At 39.6% G+C, this 22,931-nt stretch overlaps 1 pseudogene; it reads right to left on the bottom strand.

The window, feature by feature from the left end:
- Positions 1-20,531: 20,531 nt before the first annotated feature.
- Positions 20,532-22,397, bottom strand: LOC132315855 (AAA-ATPase ASD, mitochondrial-like; annotated as a pseudogene).
- Between the last annotated feature and the right edge of the window lie 534 nt (positions 22,398-22,931).

Below are 22,931 nucleotides of genomic sequence, written 5' to 3'. Positions count from 1 at the left end.
CGCACAAGGAGAAGAACCAACTAGATACACATACGAGACTACGACCACAACTTTAGGCGACCTCGCCAAAAACGGACCGTCATACACAGTCAACTTCAAAACCTTGCATAGCTACCCCGCAACACTTAAGATAAGAGTACCAACGCTCACGTCACAAAAACACAAGAAACAAAACTCGTCACGTCAGTCACATCCACCCATGACTAGTCAAAGGAAAAAGTGCCTATCTGGCAACTCCGCTCTTACCAGCTCAAGAGACTAAACTACCCCCAATCACTTCAACTAACACACAACCCCATCGTCTATCTAACAACACACAACCCCATCTTACAATCCCTACTCCGTCTTTGAATCATACCTGAAACCATCATGCTCATCCGTACTAAAGATCACACCACGACATCATAACACCTCCCCTATCACCCATCCCGACAACCGTTCAAACCTATTACCCCATCAGACCATCAAGTCACTATTAAAAGATTTTTCCCAAACACCCTTAAGATAATATCTTTATAAACAAGGGACAAGCATAACGTTCACTGCTCCCCCTAACAACCACTATTTACCACTAGCGAAGGACATCCACACGGCAATGCCATGCTAACAATTCCACAAATAGAAATGAGCATAGAAATCCAAAATGCTTAACACCTAACTGTTTTCTTAAAACCATCAGTGATGCCATCAATTACTAGCGCTTAACTGACAACTTAATCCACTCCTTCTAAAGTGGTCTACGTGCCTAAATGGGAAAACCTCATACTCCGGGTTCAACGTCATCACCTCCTTTCCTCACTATTCCTTAGAACACTTGACCCCAACAAAAGTCAAAAGGTCCACCAATTAAACCTACATGACCAATATCGTCCTAATCATTCTTATCATCAGTCTATCTTTCCTAATCCTCAAACACCAAGCACTAATTCCTAACATGTCAGACACAATTAAAGTGCAACCTGAATCCATAGCTCTCAAATTCTAAAACACAATTCACTTGACAATGCCATACTCAACGGCTATCACTTCATCCATAAACAACCAAACTCTCCAATGACCCTGTACTACCTGCTTTATCGTGCAACCCTGCACTACACAACTAAAGCTGACCACTATATCTCACCTCAAGACCTTCTAGACAGTCGTGCTAACCTAAAACTTCGTTCATCGACCGAGCTATACAATCAACTCACCGAGAGTCAACTACCGTTATAAAAAATAAAAAATAAAAAAGAATTATACGTGGCACACTATAGAAACAGTCCCAAAAAGGAAAACAAACACCACGCCAAACGGTCAACCACACAAACTACACTCTAAGACAACTACAAAACAATAGTCTCTCATTCGTATCTAATTAGACACTCGGGTCATACCTACAACTAACCTTTCCGGCTAAACAATAGGGTACACAACTCCTATATCCCTAACACTGTCATTTCCCAATCAATTGCTAAGGTTACCATCCAACACAATGGAATGTTGACATTGATTTCATCTGAGTTATGTGCCTGCGGCTCGCTCAGTGTGGTAGCCTTCTGGTGCCACCTGCACACGCTCACGCACACCGGCCCATAAGGCCACAAAACAAGGAAATCAAATAGAACAAGCCACCAAGCCCAAGAGGTCACTCCTCATCTTGGCTCAACACAATTTGTGACCAACACTCTATGGTCACCAAACAACATCACACCGAACTTTTGTCTTCCTCACTGGAAATCAAAACAAAAGGTGCAACCTATTTATCTCGTCGCCAACCCAAGGTAAACCATAATTCATACTCTCAAAATAATAATCTAAAGAACAAACTCTCAACCTTAAACATCAGTGAACTTCTAAATAAGAATCCAAATACTGACTCGTACAACACTTGAATCTCACAAGTCACATTCTGCAACCCACCTCACGTATTATGACATCCAAGCAACTTTGCTTACATTGAAGGATCCCATGACTCACACACCCTACTCTACTAATCCATCATCCTAAGAGTCCATTCGCTACACCGAGGAAACATAACACAACCTCTCGCCCGTGCAAGAAAATGAGAACTTCCGTCTAGGAAAACACCTAAGATCAAACCCTCCCACTGTTACTAGTCTCTAAGGAAAGGACTCCTAATGAAGTAACGTGTTCAGATCAAACTGGACTCAATAGATCATGCCATTCACATCACCCCTTGCTCACAATGCTGACACTTTCCCTAGTCACAGGTGATAACTTACAGAACTAACACAACATAGAAGCGCGCATACCAAACGATTACATACTAAAAACATAACACATATTTCATAGATTAGTGCTACACATATATAACGTATAAGTATGTGATCACATAAGCAAATTAACACGTAAGCAATTAACAGGTAAGCAACTAAGCAAATAAGCGTGCTTCTTAAACAGTTACACACGTAGCACGGAGTCACGCAATTCAATTTCCCATGCAATCCTACATAGGCCTCTACCCGTCGTCCTAAGGATTCGAACCATTGCTCTGATACCATTTTGTAACGACCCAGCTCCTCATGGATTCGGATCATTAAATGGGTCCTAACCCGACCCAAAAACATCCGAGGGTAATACGGTCATTTTACGTTACATTAAATATCAAAGTTCGAAGAGGGCAAAATGGTAATTTACCACAATTTAATAAATTGAGACTCAAGGGTACAACGGTCATTAACTTGTATCACATAGTAAATGAAATAAGGTTCGAGGCAATATAATCCTTTCGAGGGTTAAAAATATAATTATGACATTTTATTGGGTCATAAAATAATTACGTGAAACCTCACTTGGGTGCCAAAGTGCAATTTGGGAAACTAAACACATATTACTTAAGAGACAGAAACCGGTCGACGTATCCACACCATACGTCGACTGGTTTGGGTATAAACAGTGGGAAAACCTACTGCCAAGATACCGGTCGACATATGGGAAGCCATACGTCGACTGGTTTGGGACATGATACCGGTCGACGTATGTGATGCCATACGTCGACTGGTTTGGAACGTATGCAACATTCACCTACACTGTGAAGATACCGGTCGACGTATGGGAAGCTATATGTCGACCGATTCTGGGAAATCTTCATTTCCACTTCCTACTGTCCAGTGATAACCTAGATACCAACATTGGTAATTCAAACACCCATGCCACTACACTTACGTGTAATTTTAATATATTTCAACAATAAATTCAATAACAACAACCATGTTATTAACATAATTTACCACACGTCACTAAAATACACTAGAGAATTTAGTGTAATTAAAAGTTAATTACATTTTCTCAATGGCCATGAATGCAAAATTATTTACATTCCCAAAATTACAATTTACACATGAAATGGCCAAAATACAAAATAGCAAAAAAACATCTTCTAACAACTTTCAAGCTTGCGGAGGAATCTCATCCGCCATTTCTTTGCCATGACCTGAAAAAAATATAAGTATGGTGGGGTGAGCAATTTACTCAGTAGGTGACGCCTACGACCCACCTCATGAGACCCCGTGAATCCAAAACAAATAATAGGCCAATAGGAGTTGGGGTCATTCAACATAGGAAAATAAAAAAATACAACATGGTTATCATTCTCAACACAAATAATAAGATGCAATGGAGATGCAATGCATGCCAATGCCGCTCCCCATTTTCATAATCAGGATCATCGCCTTCAAACTGTTAATGTAACCCCCTTTGGTGACTCCGGAGTGTCGAAAGAAGGATTGGCTACTATCCTTGACCTTTAGTGACTCCGCAGCGTCATTATGGGGCCCAGATAGCTCAACCACGCTAGGGCAATCTCCCTAGTTCCCTCTAGGTTACATTAACCTACCGGCCTGCTGGTGACTTCGCAACGACCAAGTTTTCCAAAACACTTTTATCAAAATATTCTTTCCTAAAACTCCCCATTTTCATTTCAGAAATAATTTATTCCCTTCATGCAACCCAATGGTGTACATGCATGTCTCATGATCTCAATACTATGAAAATGAGGAATTTGACACAACACAAGTAAGCATGTTCTCATACTTTTAATATTTAAACAATAATGTATTATCACAAAATACAATAGGGCATGCTTTCATACACCATTCATAGCATGTGAACAATACAATAGGCTTAAAACTCATTATATAAGCATGCTTCTCATATAGCACAATCAAGACAAGTCTTCACATATTCATATATATACAATCAAGACATTTTAGGCTACAATTAACACCAATAAGCATGCTATAACATAATTCAATTAGAATAACTCACAAAGGTGCATGAATAATGTGAATTAGGAAGTCCCTACCTCAAATTGAGCAAAACCCTTAAAATGATCAAGAATTTTGAAATTCAAGGTAAGCACCTAAGTTGAAATTGCTTACACTAGCGTGTAGAGCTTGTCGTGCTCTTCGTTTCACCTCAAACGTCACTCGAAAACTCCAAGAATTGAAGAAGTTATCAAGTCTCAAAGATTTGAAGCAAAGAAGAAAGAAAAATGGAGTGAAGGTAGAGAGAGGGAAGAGGTAGTGGGAAGAGAGAGTGTGAGAGACCAAAAATGGTCTCTAACCAATTTGTTTTAATGGTGGGTCCCACCACTAATTCTTTTCTTTCCCTTTTTCTTTTTAATTTCAATTTACACCACATACATATAAATGCACCACTTAATCCACATAAATTAAAATGTATGAAATGCAAATGGACCCAACCACAATCCCGTACACATAACGTGAAAAGACGAAAATGCCCCTGTGACAATGAAAATTCCGAAAAAATGAAAAATGCTGAAAAATCGGAAACGTCATAGTTCTGGCCAATGGTTGAAAAGCCGAACCAAGGAGGAATGTAGAGGGTCTATTTATGGAGGAGAACTGGAGCAGAGTAGTTCTTGATGACAATCAGAGGTCGCCGGAAAATCTAGACAGAGGATGGTTAATTGTTTCAATTCGAAACCTAGAGGCAGGTCTCTATTCTGTCTCTTTCCCTTAAACCTGTGTTCTGTGTATGCCTAGGTAGACTACAGGGGTTTATTGAATGTTAAAACAAGTCGTTTATGCACGTTTTAGCCTTATGTAATTTTGTTAAATTAAATTGGATTGCATGTTCTTACAGTTCAGTTAGTTGACACATGTTTTGTTTGAGTTTAAGCTTACTTTAATTCATGTCGTTAATGCATGTCGATGCTTTACAACTATTCTAGGACATTAATTAAACACTGGAACATATATTAAAAGAATTACAGAGGCCTGGGTAAACTAAAATTGCTCTGTTGAATTAAAAAAGTTCTTAAACCGTTTAATTGTATCCTTTTGTATATGTTGTCAAACCTTGTTTAACTGAGTTTGCTGATGCTTGTTGATGTCTTTAAAATAAACTGAGACACTGAATGAACATTAGAACAAGGGTTTAAAAGATTACACAGGGCTTGGGAATCGTCAGAAGCGAAGAAGACGAAGCAGATGGGCGAAACGGTTTTAGGGATGGAGAGAGCAGGCTCCCAAAAGGAGGAAGCCAAGAACAAGGGTTTGAATGATTACACAGGGCTTGGGAATCGCTGGAAGCGAGGAAGATGAAGCAGATGGGCGAAACGTCTTCAGGGATGGAGAGAGCAGGCTCCCAAAAGGAGGGAGCCAGCTCTCTCATCAATGGAGCCGACTCCAAGGGGCATGGAGCCGGCTCCTAGCTGCTTAGAGCCTGCTCCCTAAGTTAGGGAGCTGCTCTCATTGCAATGGAGCAGGCTCTCAATTGTTTGGAGCCTGCTCTCACCCAGTTTTGCGTACAAATGGTTTTAGGGTGTTGTTTGGACTGTGCAGGGTAATTCTAGTTTATTTAAATTACTTGGAATATTGTTTATGATTGTTGTAAACCTGGAAAAATATAGGGGAACAATAATTTATAAATGGATTAGGGATTGGACGGTGTAAAATTAGGGAAAAAATCCTACACGTTGCACTTTGAATTGCTAATCAGCTTACACATTGTAACTTGGAGAATTGTTTATATGTGATTCAATATTTGTTAATCATATTTAATCAGGGTTATAAGTACCATGGATTACTTGAAATTAACCATGCTTGTGTTAGAACAAACTGATATTTACCATGCTTTTAACTGTATCAGTTTTATGGATGGTTTGGAGAATGTAAATGCTTAGATTTATTTTAGCAGTTTACATTATTGGAATACGATTTTTAGACTCTATAATGAATGCCTAATATTGATATATATGTATTTATTTATATTGATGCATATTTTGGTGGTTGGTTAAATGAATATATAGTGTTGTTTTATCAATTGTGCTAATTGGAGGATGGTATGCACTGGTATGGGACAGTGGCGTACTAGGGATGGATTAGTTAAAAATACTAAGTCCCACCTATCTGGAAATAAGTTGGATTAACTATAAAAGTCAAGTCCTACTTATATGTGTGTATACGCACTAGTATGGGATGGTGGCATATCATAGATGGCTTAATTCAAAACACTAAGACCTACCTATTCTGGGGATGGATTAGTTCAAACTCTAAGTCCTACCTATTCTGGATGGAAGTATGGATTAACCATAAAGGTTAAGTCCTACTCATATTAAATTCATGTCAATAAAATTATTGAATGACCTACGGGATGGATTGTTATACATATTTCAAGCCACTATACCAGATGGATGATATTTATATTAGGAGTATACGGACTTTATATATTTATGTTATGGTGCCATGGTATGAGCTTGAGTCTCAAGACCATGGTTAGGGTGCGTATATCCCCTAGGATGGATAACTGGACATAGGTGTTGTTCCCTGGTAGGTCTAGGTACACATGACCACATTATGTGCAATTTACATGGTATCTCTACTCAGGCTGAGACAAACTTATTGGACTAGTGAACATCCTATAGTGTGTACTTATACATATATGGACTACTCTAGATATTGTTGAGCTATCTTGGATGTATCTGCGTATCAGATTTCTGTATGGATCGTAGTAGAATAGGACTTGCATGTGGGCCTGACCCACTCTCTTATTTTTCAGGTGCTCCTCAGTTCCAGGGTTAGAGCTTGGTCGTGCAGAACAGATAAAGACACTCATTCCTCTGACTACGTAGGACTATTTTCTATGTTTAGCTTGAGATTTTGTTTCAGTTTCAGTTTGGAATATTATTAGGGGTCCACAGGATGGATTCCCGAGTTGTATTTGTATTGGAAGTTTGGATGTACCAGAATGGTTCTTATTTGTAAAATTTATTCTGAGGTTTCAGTTTTGAATTATCTTCTTAGTTTCTTTTCAGCAGTTTTATTTATTCCTGTTTATTTTAAATGTATTCTGTGTTCATTTATTGCTAATTGGTTTGATATCCTCACGTAATCGGGTATAGGCCTAGCTAACCAGCATCCAGAAATCTGGGGGTATCACATGGGGCACATCAAGCCTAGCTGCCCACAGCTTCGGGCACAGGCCAGTCAGACTTCAGTTTCTACAAAAACAAGCAGGGAGCTTGCTTCTATTGCAAGTGACCAGGTCATCTCAAGAAGGATTGTCCAAGGTTGTTGAATAAGTCACGTAGTGGTACAGATTCACAGATGGTACCAGCACAGCTGCAGTGGTTCAGTCTAGTTTCAAAGTTCCTCAGGTACCACAGCTAGTGGCACCAATTGACACTTATCCAGCCAGGGGTTCTACACTTACTGCTTCTACACATCAGTCAGGCTATCAGGGCAGTTCACAGTAGGGCTCAGGGACGAGCCTACGCTTTTCCACAGGCGGATGCTTCCGCAGGCACCTCTTCAGGTCGAGGTATCTTTCCAGTTTTCAGTTCTTGGGCACGAGTTCTTGTTGAACAGGTGCATCACATTCTTTCATTTCTGCATCATTTACACATTCTTTCATTTCTGCATCATTTACACATTCTTTCATTTCTGCATCATTTACACATTCATTGGGTCTGGAGGTCACACTTCGGGATAGTCTTCTCTGTGTTGACACACCAGTTAGGGGTCCAGTGTCTTTGGATCGTGTTTGTCAGGGTTGTGCTATTGAAATAGCTGGGCGGACCTTAGAGTTCAATTTCGTTGTTCTCGACATAACGGGCTTTGACGTCATTCTCGGGATGAATTTGTTGTCATTCTTTCGGGCTACGATTGATTGCTTCTGCAAGAGGGTGTCCGTTTGCACCCCCAAGGGAGATTGTTTCCATTTTGTGGGAGATCGGAGTGATTCCCACCCAGCGATGGTTTTCAGTATTGGTGACTGGAGTCACCACAGATCCTACTTGGCAAGTTTGCTAGTTGACGAGGATAGCAGTTTGGGCCGTGTCCTTCCGGTAGTTGTTGAGGATTTTGTTGATGTCTTTCCAGAGGAACTGACAGGGTTACCTCCTTTAAGGGAAGTTATTTTTGCCATTGATGTCATTCCCGGTACAGAGCACATCTCTATGGCACCGGCCCGTATAGCACCGGCAGAGCTTAATGAGCTGAAAAGTCAGTTGGATGATTTGAAAGCTAAGGGCTTTATTCGTCTTAGTGCTTCACCATGGGGAGTACCGGTTCTTTTTGCGAAGAAGAATGATAGGTCTTTGAGACTTTGCATCGATTATCGCAAGTTGAATCATGTTACGATCAAGAACATGTATCATTTACCAAGGATTGATGACTTGTTTGATCAGTTGAAAGGAGCGACATACTTTTCGAAGATTGATTTGAGATCAGGTTACTATCAGTTAAGGGTTAAGGATGAGCATATATCTAAGATTGCTTTTCGCACACGATATGGCCATTATGAGTTTCTGGTGATGCCATTTGGTTTGACCAATACTCCAGCAGCTTTTATGGATTTGATGAATCGTGTATTTAGTAACTATCTTGACAGATATGTGGTGGTGTTTGTTGATGACATCCTGGTATACTCGGCTTCGATAGAGGAGCATGAGTATCATTTGAGGACAGTGTTGCAAATCCTTAGGGATAATTAGTTGTATGCCAAGTTTGAGAAATGCAAATTTTGGCTACCAGAAGTGAAGTTCCTTGGACACGTCGTGTCAAGGAGTGGTGTTGCATTGGATCCGTCGAAGATTGAGTCTGTTATGGATTGGGAGCATCTGAAGATAGTGTTTGGAGTTTGGAGTTTTCTTGGCCTAGCCGGCTATTACAAGAGATTTGTTCGGAATTTCTCTCGTCTAGCAGCACCTATGACTCGACTTACTCACAAGGGAGTCAAGTTCATATGGAATGAGGCTTGTGTTTTGCTTTTCAGAAGTTGAAGGTCAGATTGACATCGACTCCAGTTTTGATCATACCTGAACGAGGTTTGGGTTATGTGATCTATTGTGATGCTTTGCGGGAAGGATTGGGTTGTGTCTTGATGCAGACAGAACGGGAAGTTGATTATGGGTCTCGACAGTTGAAGACTCATAAGTTAAACTATCCAACACATGATTTGGAGTTGGCAGCGGTTATCTTTGCCCTGAACGGGTGGAGACATTATTTGTACGAGGAGAAGTTCGAGGTTTTCTCCTATCATAAGAGTCTCAAGCATCTCTTCTCTCAGAAGGATTTGAACTTGAGACAGTGTAGATGGGTTGAGTTTATGGAGGACTACGACTTTGAGTTACAGTATCATCCAAGAAAGGCCAATGTGGTGGCCGATGCTTTGAGTAGGAAGTCATGAGGTACTCTTGCTAGCATTTCCATTCACAGATGGAAGATGCTAGAAGAGCTTGCAGATCTTAGTTTGCAATTGTATGAGGATATTTTACCGGCTATTTTGTTTAGCCTTGTGGCTCAACCGGCTCTTGTTAGCAAAGTTATTGAGGCATAGTAGGAGGATGGGGAGATGAAGTCCATCCAAAATCGAATTTCAAGTGGCGAAAATGTAGAGGGTTAGACCTTGTATTCAGACGGTAGTCTCAGGAACAGAGGGAAGATGGTTGTTCCTCTGTCTTATCGTGACGTTGTTCTTCGGGATTTTCACCATTCTCGACTCGCAGTTCATCCTGGTGGTACAAAGATGTATCACAATTTGCGGTGACAGTTTTGGTGGAAAGGCATAAAACGGGATGTTTCTCAGTTCGTGGCTAAATGCCTTACTTGTCAATAAGTGAAGGCAGAGTATCAGAGACCGGCAGGGTTGTTGCAACCACTACCAGTGGCAGAGTGGAAGTGGGAGCACATCACTATAGATTTCGTGACCGGACTTCCGAGATCTAAGGCAAGGAATGATGCCGTTTGGGTCATTGTTGATAGACTGACTAAGACGGCTCACTTTTTACCTATGGCAGTGACAGATGACGCAGAGAAACTTAGTGGACTGTACGTGAGGTAGATTGTCAGGCTTCACGGGGTTCCGGTATCCATTGTTTTAGATAGGGATCCCAAGTTCACGTATCACTTTTGGCAGAGTTTTCAGGAGGCTCTTGACACGGGGCTTCATTTCAGCACGGCATTCCATCCTCAGACCGATGGTCAGTCGGAGCGTACCATTCAGATATTGGAGGATATGCTATGGGCTTGCATTTTGGATTTTGGGGGTAGTTGGGAAGACTACTTACCTTTGGTGGAGTTTGCCTATAACAACAGTTACTAGACCAGTATTGGCATGGCACCTTTTAAGGCATTGTACGGCAGACCTTACAGATCTCCAGTTTGTTGGACCGAGGTAGGTGATACAGTCGCCTTGGGTCCCGATATTGTCTTTGAGACTACAGAGAAAATTAAGTTGATTTGGCAGCGGTTGGCTACAGCTTAGAGCAGGCAGAAGAGTTATGCTGACAGGAGGAGGAGATACTTGTCTTTTGAGGTAGGGGACCACGTCTTTCTCAAGATTTCTCCATGGAAGGGACTTCTGAGATTTCAGTTGACGGGCAAGTTGTTTCCTAGGTTCATTGGACCATTTCAGATTTTGGAGCGCGTCGGTGAAATTGCTTATCGTCTGGCATTACCACCAGACCTAAATAGGGTTCATGACGTCTTTCACGTATCTATGTTGAAGAAGTACGAGCCGGATCCATCGCATGTCTTACGGTGGACAGATGTTATTGTTGATGAGGATGTGACCTACGAGGATTCACGAGAGCAGGTCTTGTGGACCAAGACCATTCTGTTGGTTAAGGTCTTGTGGAGACATCACGGCGTTGAGGAGGCTACCTGGGAGCTTGAACAAGAGGTTCGCTCTCGGTATCCCCATTTGTTCTCTCTTTTAGGTACGACTTGATATCAGGGACGGAATCTTTTTAAGGAGGGTAGGTTGTAATGCCCGGTCTTTTTCCTCTTTTTCATTTTTTCGGCGATTTTCTTTTTTCGTCTTTTTCCCGTTTATCATTTTTCCTTGCATAACCTCATTTTTTGTGCTCGGATTTGATTCCGGTTTTGCATGCATTCATGATATTTGATTTCCACAACATTTGTATTTTTACTTTTATAGAAAATACATTCTAATTGCTTACTTTTTCATAAAGGGTATGGATGCATACTTTATTGTAATTATTCTTTTTTTTAGGGTTTTGTGTAATTACATAAAGTAATTATTTTTTGACTTATGGACCATTTTACAAATTATTTTGGAAGATATTTTCAAAAAGGACCTTTTTGCAATTTTTGAAAAATGTAACAAGTGTCACATTCTCATGGTGCCACTTGTTGGTAATGGGGTGGAGTGACTTGGATGTATAATCTCTTGACATTTGGAGGGTGGAGATTCACCCACTTGTTGGCCTAGGATTGGAGCATTTGTTGGCTTAGATGGTTGACAAGTATAGGCTTAGGATTAAGCCTAGGGAGGAGCCTTGGATTTGTGACAAGTGTAGGATCACAATTAAGTCTTGCATTGTGTGTGTGTGAGAAGTGGTGTAAGAACACATAGTGAGTGGAGGAATACTAGATCCTTCACTCACCATTTTCACTTTATCTTTTTCATTTTCACATATTTTCTAAGAACCCTAACTTAGCCACCATTGAAGAAAAGCTTGGTTAATAACTTTGACTTCATTTTTAGCCTCCTTCCATTCACCTTAAACTTAAAACCTTGGAACACAAAAGTTTCCCCTCACTCTCCTCTTCATTAACCCTAAACTTGTTTTCCAATTTGAGCTTAGTTGCTTGGATTATAGAGATTCAATTCTTATAAGGGTGGTAGTATGTTTATATTTTAAGTGTTTTATAATCCTTGGGGTTTAATATATATTGTATACATGCTTTTAATATGATAGTTATGCATATTATAGAAAACCCTCACTTCTTGACTTAAGGTTTATTAATTTAACCATGTATGATATGTATAAACCATGTGTAGGAGGATTATATAATTTAGTAGTATGCTAAATTTTAGTATTTTCACATGTGTAGTGATATAGAACTCTAGTAAAATTATTAATGTTATATACAATTCCTATTGACTTGAATTTCTATATTTATGGTGGTGATAATTCTATGATCTTGTTGATGACAATTGTGATTATTTTAGAAGCTTAATACTATAATGTTGAAATCTAGTATATATATCTTATTGTTGAGGCATGCTTTAAATTGATAGGTTGGTGGTATTATATTATACAAAATATCATGATGAGGACTTGTCATTTGGTATCCCATTTTAGACTTGGAACCCTAAGACATGGTTTGTGTGGGTTTAAAATACTTGTGCATGGAAGGTGGTTTATATGCCTTAATTATAGTGTTTGAGTTTTGAACTTGATTGTGATTTTGGATTATCTTGGGATATTGTTACAAGTGATATGGCTAGAGTTTGGCTCTAGTGCGGGAGGTATGAGTTCTCCCAAATTGAGATAGTGCGCACTAGGGTGGTCTTCCCAGTGAATTAATGCCCGGAATAACCATTTTGATCTTGGTTTAGTTCGAGATGTGATGTCTAAGTATTCCACTAATGATTTCGCATTAAATTCCAAGTTGACAACCAATGTTTAATTGTAACTTGTGATTTTTGTTATTGGCGAATTGATGTTGTTAAGTACATTGATATTGATATGTGTTGCTAAGGAATATTTAAGTTAGCTTAAGATGATCCCTTAGAACACCTTGAACATAGACGTTAAGTGGAATGCTCCTTTGTATTTGTCTATATTGATCTTGTAATGATATTGAAACTTTAGGGTATACGCATATGCTTTTTCCTACGAGTAACTTGATTACTCACTCTAGTAGTTTGGGTTGTTTTTCATGTAAAGAGACTTTGTTCTTGGATGTTCATTATCCTTAGAGGCTTATGAGCAATTTGGAACATTTTTGTATATTGACATGCAAGTGTTTAGCATGTTTTACTTTTGAAGTTATATTTTTGCATACTATGGATGTATGGTATTTTTTTTAGGCTAATGTAGCTACCTTGATGTGTAATGATACCCAAGTACTTACTCTTGATATTAGAAGCATGTATGTATGAAGGCCAAGGGCCAAGCATGTTTATATTAGTACTTGTATCTATTTGGTACCAACTTTTGCTATAAAAATGTACTTTTACCAATTTTGGAGGTTTGGTGTATGAAAATCTTGTAATGAATATGTATGAGGCTAGGAGCCATTGTTTTACATTCAAATATGCATATGAAGCTTGTTGACTTGTTCACATACTCAAATCTCATTGAAAATCACATTTAAACTTTCATTTTGAACCAATTCATGAGGGGATTCAAAGTATGGGTTAAACCTTAACACCTTAGGCATATAGCAGGCCTTACAGCAGCATTTCGAGGTGTTTCAGTCGACCAAAACTCTATTTTGGTCGACCGATGGCAATTGGAAACTTCATTGCACTGTAAAAACCCATTTCCAATAGCCATTTTCACTGTTTGAGCCTATTTCGGTCGACCGATGGCCTATTTCGATCAACCAATGCTTCAATTCAATCTACCGAACCAACCAACACTTAAAAACATGTTTCAGAAAACATTCTATCCAGTTTGGTTGACTGAAACTCTATTTCGGTCGACCGAAATAGCTTTAACTCGTACACAGCTTCCAGTTAGGTTTCAACACTGATAGTCCAACTTCAAAAGGCCATAACTTCTTCGTTTCTAATCCAAATGGGGTGATTCTTGAGCCTAAACTCAAGAATTTTGAGTCATATTTCCAATGGTACCAATCCTATCCTCAGATTCAAAATACAGTGAGAGATATTCATGTTTTAGTGAGATAAGGTCAGTTTTCACTTAAACCGGGAAAGGGCATTTTGTGGGATTCTTGGCCAATATTCTTAGAACCTCTTGGAATGTTGTGAAATGATTAGATTAGGTTGTATTCACCTTATTTGACTTGTTTAGAGTCAAGTTTCTTTCTTTAATTATGAATTGACCGTTTTGCCCCTTGGTTAACGAATTTTGCCCTTTTTGACCTTTGTTACCGCTTTTACTCTCTTTAAGTTCTGTGACCTCATGGAAGGTCACATTGGTGTCTTATCGGTGACTCCTATCCCTAGAAACCTTGGTTCACATTTTGCTTCTGCATTTCGGGCCTGTTACCGGGTTAACTTTCGGTTCATCACTGACGCACCGGGTTAAAAAATTTGGGCCGTCATAATTCCAAATAGAGTCTGCACAGAGGAAGGGAGGTTCTGGTTAGTTCAGCCACTAAATAGTTAAAACAGAAAAGAGACTTATCTCAATAAGAAGAAAAGTTACCTCAACGGCAGCTGCTAGGAACCGCCGGTACATCTCACCAAAGGTCATCTTGTTCTGGATTTCAAGATCCTTGGGAGTCCAGAGACCCTTGTAGAAAGAAAAGGAAGTGAGGGGGTCCTGGAATAAAGAATCTGTAGGGCTAATGGTCGAGCCATCTTCACGGCTGAGCAGAGGGTGCCATGGAAGAACGGATGGTGCTGGACCAGAGGTTTTGGCAGATTCACCCTCTGGAACGAAAAGCTGAGGTGGAGGCATGGGATCAGTGATATTAAAAGAAGCCGTCCTTGTCCTCCGAGCTGGTGGGACTTCGCTCTGATCATGACCGCCATCAGGCATTGGCCCTTTTCCTAGACATTTCTCTGACATACCAGCTCTAACTGGAGGAAACCCTCTATTGTTCTGAGATTCCCCAGTATCCTGAGTGCTCTCTGAAGAAGTGTTAGACAGAATGTTTGAAGGCACATTAGTGGGAGCAGCAGGAAGGGCCTCAGCAGAATGATCCACAACATGGGTCTCGGCAGGGATGGATGCAGAAGGCTCGTCAATAGAATGATCTGCGACTTGAGTTACAACTGGAACAGTCATAACCTGCTCCGGAGCTGAGACAGCTGAGGTGGATGATATGGTAGCAGGTGTAGAGGAAGATATGGTAACAGGTGCAGCAGAAGGATGGGAGCAGAATGGCTCATCCTGCTGAAAGATGGAATCTGAATGCTCTCCATTGTAGATCCTATGAGAGAGATGTCAGAGAGGTTGCCAGGAGTGAGCAAGTCTGTAACTGAAGGGATGTTGTTTAGCACACTCTCTTGTAAGATGTCTAGCCTGGCCCTGCAAACGTTATAAACCAGTTCGTCATGAGGTATTTGAAGGCATCTACAAAGAAAAGTACAAAAACGGGGAAGGCAACTTTCACAGTGGCATTCAATGGGATGTGTTTTCAGTTTTTTACAACCAGAGACAGAGCATACTCCAAAAGTGGAGGGGATAAAGAAAGATTGGCTGAACGGAGTCCGCCAATTCCCACTGACCCCAATTGTAATACTCCCGAATTTTCGGATGCGGGTTGGCTAGGCCCACGCCCGATTACTAGAGGATATCAAACCAATTAGCAAGAAACGAACACAGAATACAATTAAGGAAACAGGAATAAATAAAACTGCTGAAAAGAAACTAGAATAATAATCCAAAACTGAAAACCTCAGAATAAAATTTTATAAATAAAATATTAATCTGATACATCCAACTTTTTCAATTCTAATACAACTCGGGAATCCATTTGGTGGACCCCTAATCAAAACAAATACTGGAAAGCGAATAACTGAAAAGAAGTCCACTGCTAAACCATGAAGAAACCTCATACGTCGTCGGTAGAATGAGTAGTCGTCTCTACCCAGCACGAACTAGCTCTAAGACCTAGAATTGTCCGTTACCTGAAAAATAATAGTGGGTCAGGCCCATGAACAAGTTCTATCCTAATTACAATCTAAACTGAGACCCGATACGCAAATACATCCTAAATGTCTCAACCATATCTATATAGTCCGTAATAGATAAATATATATCCACATTATAGGACTCTCACTAAACTATGCTGAGGGTCTCAACCTGAATAAAAGGCAACATGCAATACGCACCTGAGTGGGCATGACTACCTAAGCCTGACAGGGTATACCTCAACCAACGTAGCTAGCTACGCATCCTACTGCATATACGCACCCTAACCGTCGACTATAAGACTCAAGCTCAGATCGCGGTACCATGATTTATATATATAAATTCCCATCCAAACCAATGTAGTGCCGATCAACTGTTCGTCGCTCGAGACACAACATTTAATCAGGATTTAAATGTTTTAATTAAATCCCTATCCTTCCTAATACAGAAATATAAACAACCATCCAGTATGTCGTTCAACTGTTTTAGTTGATAGGACATAAAATCATGTAGGATTTAACTGTTTTGGTTAATCTATTCCATATGTATGAATGGGTAGGAATTAGCGTTGTGACCTAATCCGTCCCTCCGTATGACACCATCCCATACCGGTGCATACATGTAAATGATCCGTAAATGATGCAACATTTTATACTGTACACCAAATAAAGTCCACATTATCCATATAGTTGATAAACACAGCATTTGAAACAAGTCATCAACTAAAAATCCAGAATCCATCCATATAATTAAACGAGACAAAGTTTACTAATTCGTCAAGTTAAATTCCAGCATCCATCCGGGTAATTGACAGAAAATATATATTTAATTCTTCAATTAATTCCAAGCCAACATCCAATTTGACTGATAACTAGGTTCTGTCAATCTAATGCCAAACCCTAATCCAACTAATTGCAATGTAATGCTTAATATTACAACAATTAAAATTTCAAGCTTAAATCCATGCATTGCAGAAAGGAATTTAGCATTTCAATCATTAATATCCAATTATGCACAGACCAAACTTATTAAATAAATAATCCTAATGTGCAACCAAAACAAGATTTAAAAATATAAACATATTCCATTAAATTGCTAAAATTAAATTAGGCAATTGAACTCATTCCATTCGTTAAGCACCTATACCGTGGTTCACTTTCCTACGATTAAATCCATGAGTACTAAGACCTTAATTTATTAAAAGTGGCTCTAATACATCATGATATAATGTTTGGAATCTATGTTCCAACCCTTCTTGGTTGTTAGACACAGTTTGCACAATTACATCCTTCTAGCCCGTTAAGTTCGTAACCTGCCTCCGGCTTGCTTTAGATTTTCCTATGGTTTACAAGATTAGTATATAGATAGATTAATGCATCCTAGGCCCTTAATACTCCATGACTTAAGGTTTAAAACCATCACAGTAACCCAAACACAGCTGAAAACAACCCAGTTTGAACCAACAGTGCGTAATTAAACTTCTGTAATGCACAAAACCACAGAGCCTTCCCTAAAAAAAAACTGGAGAAGGCTCTAAGCTACCTAGAGACGTCTCCAACTAAGGGAGAGCCTTCTTTAAGTTTTCAAGAGCCTTCTCTAAGTGAATTGAGCCTTCTCTAAGTTTTCAAAAGCCTTCTCTAAGTTTTTTAAGCTTCTGTAACACACGCTGTAACACTCAAAACACAGAGTCTGCTCTAAAATCCTGGAGCAGGCTCCAATCAGCCTAGAGCCAGCTCTCCCATAAGGGGGAGACGGCTCTCTCCCCTTTGAGAGCCTCTGAACCTTTTGCAATTCCCACGGCTTCTGCTTCGTCTCCGGCCGCTTATACCTCCTCTGTTCTTAATTAAAATTGATCCTAAGAGTCTTAACTTACATCTAGATAATAATCCAGTCCTTTGTTTACCACAATTTGCATTACAGAACCATCAAAACCATTACCGTATCAACATGCTCACAGAGTTAAAAGTGAAACCAAACGTGCAAGAACAATTTCAGTTTAAATTTCAACACACATAGATACTCAATTTAACCTATACTAAGCATGCATGATCTATTTAATAGCCGTCTAAAATCCTAGAGAACATCTACGAATGCACAGAACACAGGCCAAAGGGAGATAGAGAGAATAGAACTTGCCTTAACCGTCTCTGAATTTTTCGATGAACTATCCGACGACTGTTCCACCTCTGTTGCTCTTGGTTTTATCCACTAGCCAACCACTGCTCCTCCTCCTCCTCGGTTCAACCCTAGCCTAAGGCAAAATCCTAGACTTCCTCCCTTTATTTCTCTCTGTAATTCTCCCGATAACTCTCTGTTATTCTCTTTGTACGTGTATAGGTTCTCAACCCTTTTTGAAGACATACTACAGTATATATATAGGCACTAATCAAAACCCTAATCCACCATGAAAAACCTAATTGAGGCCCAGTTTAGTCGGCGTGAGGTAGTAAAAGACTAAACCCTAAATAACATTACAATTTAAATGCACTAATAATTTAAACCTAACTAACTTATTTAACTAAACTCACAAAACATTTAAAAAATTACAAATGTATTTAATTCAATTACAGAAAAATAAATAAACACATAAATCACATAAATCATTTAAGGTTGGAGACACTTAATTTAATGCACAAAAACACCTAACCACGTAAATACCAAAAACAAATAAGATAAATAATGAAAAATAATAAAATAAATATTAAAATTCCAATTATAACCCTTTTAAAACTAAGGGTGTTACACCAATCAAGTTTTGTCTCTAACCTTTTTCAAAGGAGTTCTTGTCCGTACAGATCGATCGTTTTTCAATAGGATAGAAATGATAGTACTTCTCACTATGCTTGATTGTGTTAATTCGGTAACAGAGGAAGAGGTCAATGACGTCAAGATTGAGACCCCTGTCATGGTTCAAGAGCAGAAGGACTGAAATTACCCTAACGAAGTTAGGGTTAACTTGTAGAGGGCAAAGCCCCAATTTGCTGAAGATATAACAGAAAAATGGATGTAAGGGGAACCTAATTACGTTTAAATGGACGGCAGAAAATAAAATCTCCCCAGGAAAGAGACCCTCACCAGAGCTCCCATCCAGGTTTGTAGGGTAGATCCTGAGAGAAATGTCATTGGGAATGCTATTTTTGGAACGAATGGCATTCAAATTAGGGGGAGCCATGGAGAAAGGGGGGAATTTCTGATAATGAAGGTTTGTCTTTCAAAAAAAAAAAAAAAAAAAAAAAAAAAAACTGACCTTGAGGAAGGAGTTTGTGAAGTACTCTACAATAGCACAAGAGCCAAATCACGAAGGAAAAACTCGCCGGAGAAACTAAAGAAAGCTCGCCGGAAAATGCAGGAAGATGACAGAAGAGACCCAAGAAGACAACAACAGAGGATAAAAGTAGAATATGTCAAAGGAAGACAAGGATTGAGAGGATTAGGGTTTTTAAAGAGAAGAAATGGAGGCGACACAAAATTCGAAAGGTTAAGGTAAAAGTGGCGCAACAGATCTCTGAGTCTGGGTCTTCGTGCCAGCCGTTCGATTCCCTATGTCATCACTCCGAGCCGTCAGACCAAGATTGTGTCTTTTCAATAATCTCACCCTAATTAATTAAGGGAGAGATTATGGGGGCAGATGAAGACACCAAAAGTGACCCGGGCTTGGTATGATTCATATTGCTAAGAACGGGTCGGGTGGGGGCAACCAAGATGGAGCAAGTCCTCGCTGAATGGGCCCAGGTCCAGGAAGTCAGTAAGGAAGCCCACATTGTGATGAAAGGAGTTGGGCCCAAGCAAAAGGAAAGAGGATAGGTCCAGCTCAGGAGTGATTGTAACCGTCTATAAATAAACGGAAATGAGAGAGAAAAGGGGTTGGAAAAAATTGTTTGAAGCGCACCATTTCTCTTTCTAGATTGGGGAAATTTCTATGTTTCTTCAGACACACCAATGGATCGATGCCGTTTCAGACCATGATGAAGGCAATGTGTAGAACCCACAACGTGTTTGAATAAATGACCAAATGAGACGAAGGAAGGAGTACTGGAAGAAAAGATGGTCGTGTGGTTCAAACAGCTAAATAAACTTGCTTTTGAGCAGTCAAAAGCTAGCAAAACTTAATTTTGAGTGATTGTGAAATTAATAAGAAAGTGACATTCATTCATGGCCATGGCTGATCCTTAACCATTTCACACAATACACCATAGTACGCATTAGGGCCTCTGAAGAACAAACTTGTGAGACAGAAATAACAAAAAAACCTACCTATTGATTTGACTATAAATTTGACAAATACTTTAAGAGTAGAGAGAGTTTATCTTATTTATTAATGATGTGCGGTCTTTGTTGGACACTACCTGTTAGAGTTGCACAAACATTTTATAGATATTGTCTTTGGAAACATTCTTAATCACTCCAACAAGCTGTTATTGATTTTTAGGATCCAACATTTCCTCGTTTGAGAATTGAATACAAGGACAAATCCAAGGTAGTCAAGCTCAAGCTTTCTTTCTTAATCATCACACTAAGTTCTAATTAAAAGACAAAATAAAACCCTGGAGCCATAAAACATAATTACCACTACAATTTAGACATTGACAACATAACATAGTCTAATTAACATCCATGGGGTCCCAATAATCAAGTTGGTCAGTCTTCACTGAAATCTATAATTCCTAATCCAAATTGGCTCAAGTAGTCGTCACCCCATTTTCTTTCACTTCATCAACTGAAGCTTTCTCTTTCACTTCTTCAACTGAAGCTTTCTTCTCTTTCACTTCTTCAGTAGACCCTTTCTCTTTATCTTTCTCTTCTCTCTCTTTCTGTTCCTTCTCAACCTTTAGTCTCTCTTCTTCCTCAGCTTTCAACCTTGCTTCCTCCTTTGCCTTCTCCAAAGCCGCAATCAAATTCTTCAGGCAAGTTTCAGCATCATCCTCAGAAGACTTGGGCATCAAATTCTCAGCAACGTCAGCCGGAGTAATATTGTTCTCCTCCAATAAATTTCCAATAGTTGCAAACAAATGGTGTGATTCGAGATCCAAGTAGTTCTTTGCAAGCAGTTTGAATGCTTCAAAGCAACAATAGGACAATTCAATGTGCTTGTCCATGCGTCCTCTCCTAATGAGAGCAGGATCAAGTTTTTCGACGAAATTAGTAGTAAATACAATGATTCTCTCACCACCACAAGCTGACCAAAGCCCATCAATGAAATTTAATAGCCCAGACAAAGTCACTTTGCTATCCTTCTGCTTCTCATCTTCAACACCTTTCGCCTTTTCCTTAATTGGATCTTTTTCTTTGTCCTCGTCATCCTCTTTCTCCTTCTTCTTCCTTTGGCCGGTAAGATCAAGTGAACAATCAATGTCCTCAATCACTATGATTGACTTCCCCGTTGTATCGATCAATAGCTTTCTCAGCTCCGTGTTGTCCTTCACCGAGGTCAACTCAAGAAGGTCAACTCAAGATCGTAAATATCATACTCCAAAAGGTTAGCCATGGCAGCAATCATAGACGACTTACCTGTCCCGGGAGGACCATACAAAAGATACCCTCTTTTCCATGCCTTCCCAATTTTCTTATAGTAGTCCTTCGCCTTACTAAATGTAATGAGATCATTCATGATCTGTTTCTTCTTGTTGGGCTCGAGTGCTAGTGTGTCAAACGTTGCAGGGTGCTCGAAATGGACATGAGTCCACATAGTCCTCCTGTACCAGACCCAACTCTCACTCTTGTTGTTGGTGTAGAGCTTGCGTTGTCGCTTCTCCACTGCAATAGCCTTCCCCTTAGCCAAAACATGACTCAAGTAAGTGTCGGTGATGATATCGCGATACCTCTTGTGGAAGGTGAGCTTATAATACCTCTTTTCATCCTGGCGAGGATAGATGGAGATTGATTGTGTTGATGGGCTGATTTTGTTCGATGTCCACCAGAGTTTGATGCCTTTGTATTCATCAAGGACCTCTTCATTGTCGTCCATACTGAGAACTAGAGATTCACTATCTTTCATGACATCTGCTTTGAGTCTTTTGGCACCAGAAGCAGAAGAGGAATTTGCGCTTAGATAGGTTTGAATGTCAGTGTAGACTTTGCTACGCTGAAAGCCATCACCGGAATACTCATGGAAAATGATTTGGATATAAGGGTACACAAAAGTGACCAGTTTTTGGCTGTATATTTGGAAATAGGATCGGAATTCATGGGGGACGTATTGCTGAAACATAGCCCAAATGAACATTACCCCAGCTACCATGGACCCTAGTTGAGTCCACATCTCTCCATTCATCATCATTTCTCTCTTCTCTCACAAAGCTCCACAACTAATTTGTTGGGTGTGTTTTGGTGTGGAATTTGTGTTGCAGAGTAATGCCACTTATATAGACAAGAAAATTAAAGGAATGATATTTTTGTTCTTTTATTTATTTATTTATTTTTTTGGAAGGTTGATTGTTGTTTGTTATTGTTCTTTTTCTTGCTAACCAAGATAGTGTAGGTCATCCTAGTTAGTAAATTCGCGCGTAGACACTACACAGTACTCCTATATCTATCAGCTCCAAAAATGTTGTCATCCAAATGTGGACTCTGTTTCTACCAAATTTCCAGTGGCATTAATTCTAATGTTGTACAGGCACGTGCTAATTTTTTCTACAAAGGAAATGGGTGGGAACCATACCCTTGAGAAAATTCCAAAAAACAAAGCCATACCCTTGAGAAAATTGTGTGGTGTAGTGGGAATGCTTTCATAGGCTTTGTTTCAATGCCAATATCCGGTAATGTACTGGACAACTATAATCATTCATGCGTGTAGAGAATTTATGTATGTGGGCGATCACAATCATCCGCTGGTGTGCCACACGATGTTATATTACATGGGATGACTATAATCATCCTCTTG

The sequence above is a fragment of the Cornus florida genome, unplaced genomic scaffold (genome assembly GCF_030987335.1).
Source record: "Cornus florida cultivar Cherokee Brave unplaced genomic scaffold, ASM3098733v1 CherokeeBrave_3.0.0_Hap2_Chr07, whole genome shotgun sequence".
Classification (NCBI taxonomy): domain Eukaryota; kingdom Viridiplantae; phylum Streptophyta; class Magnoliopsida; order Cornales; family Cornaceae; genus Cornus; species Cornus florida.
This window is presented reverse-complemented; position numbering and strand designations above follow the sequence as displayed.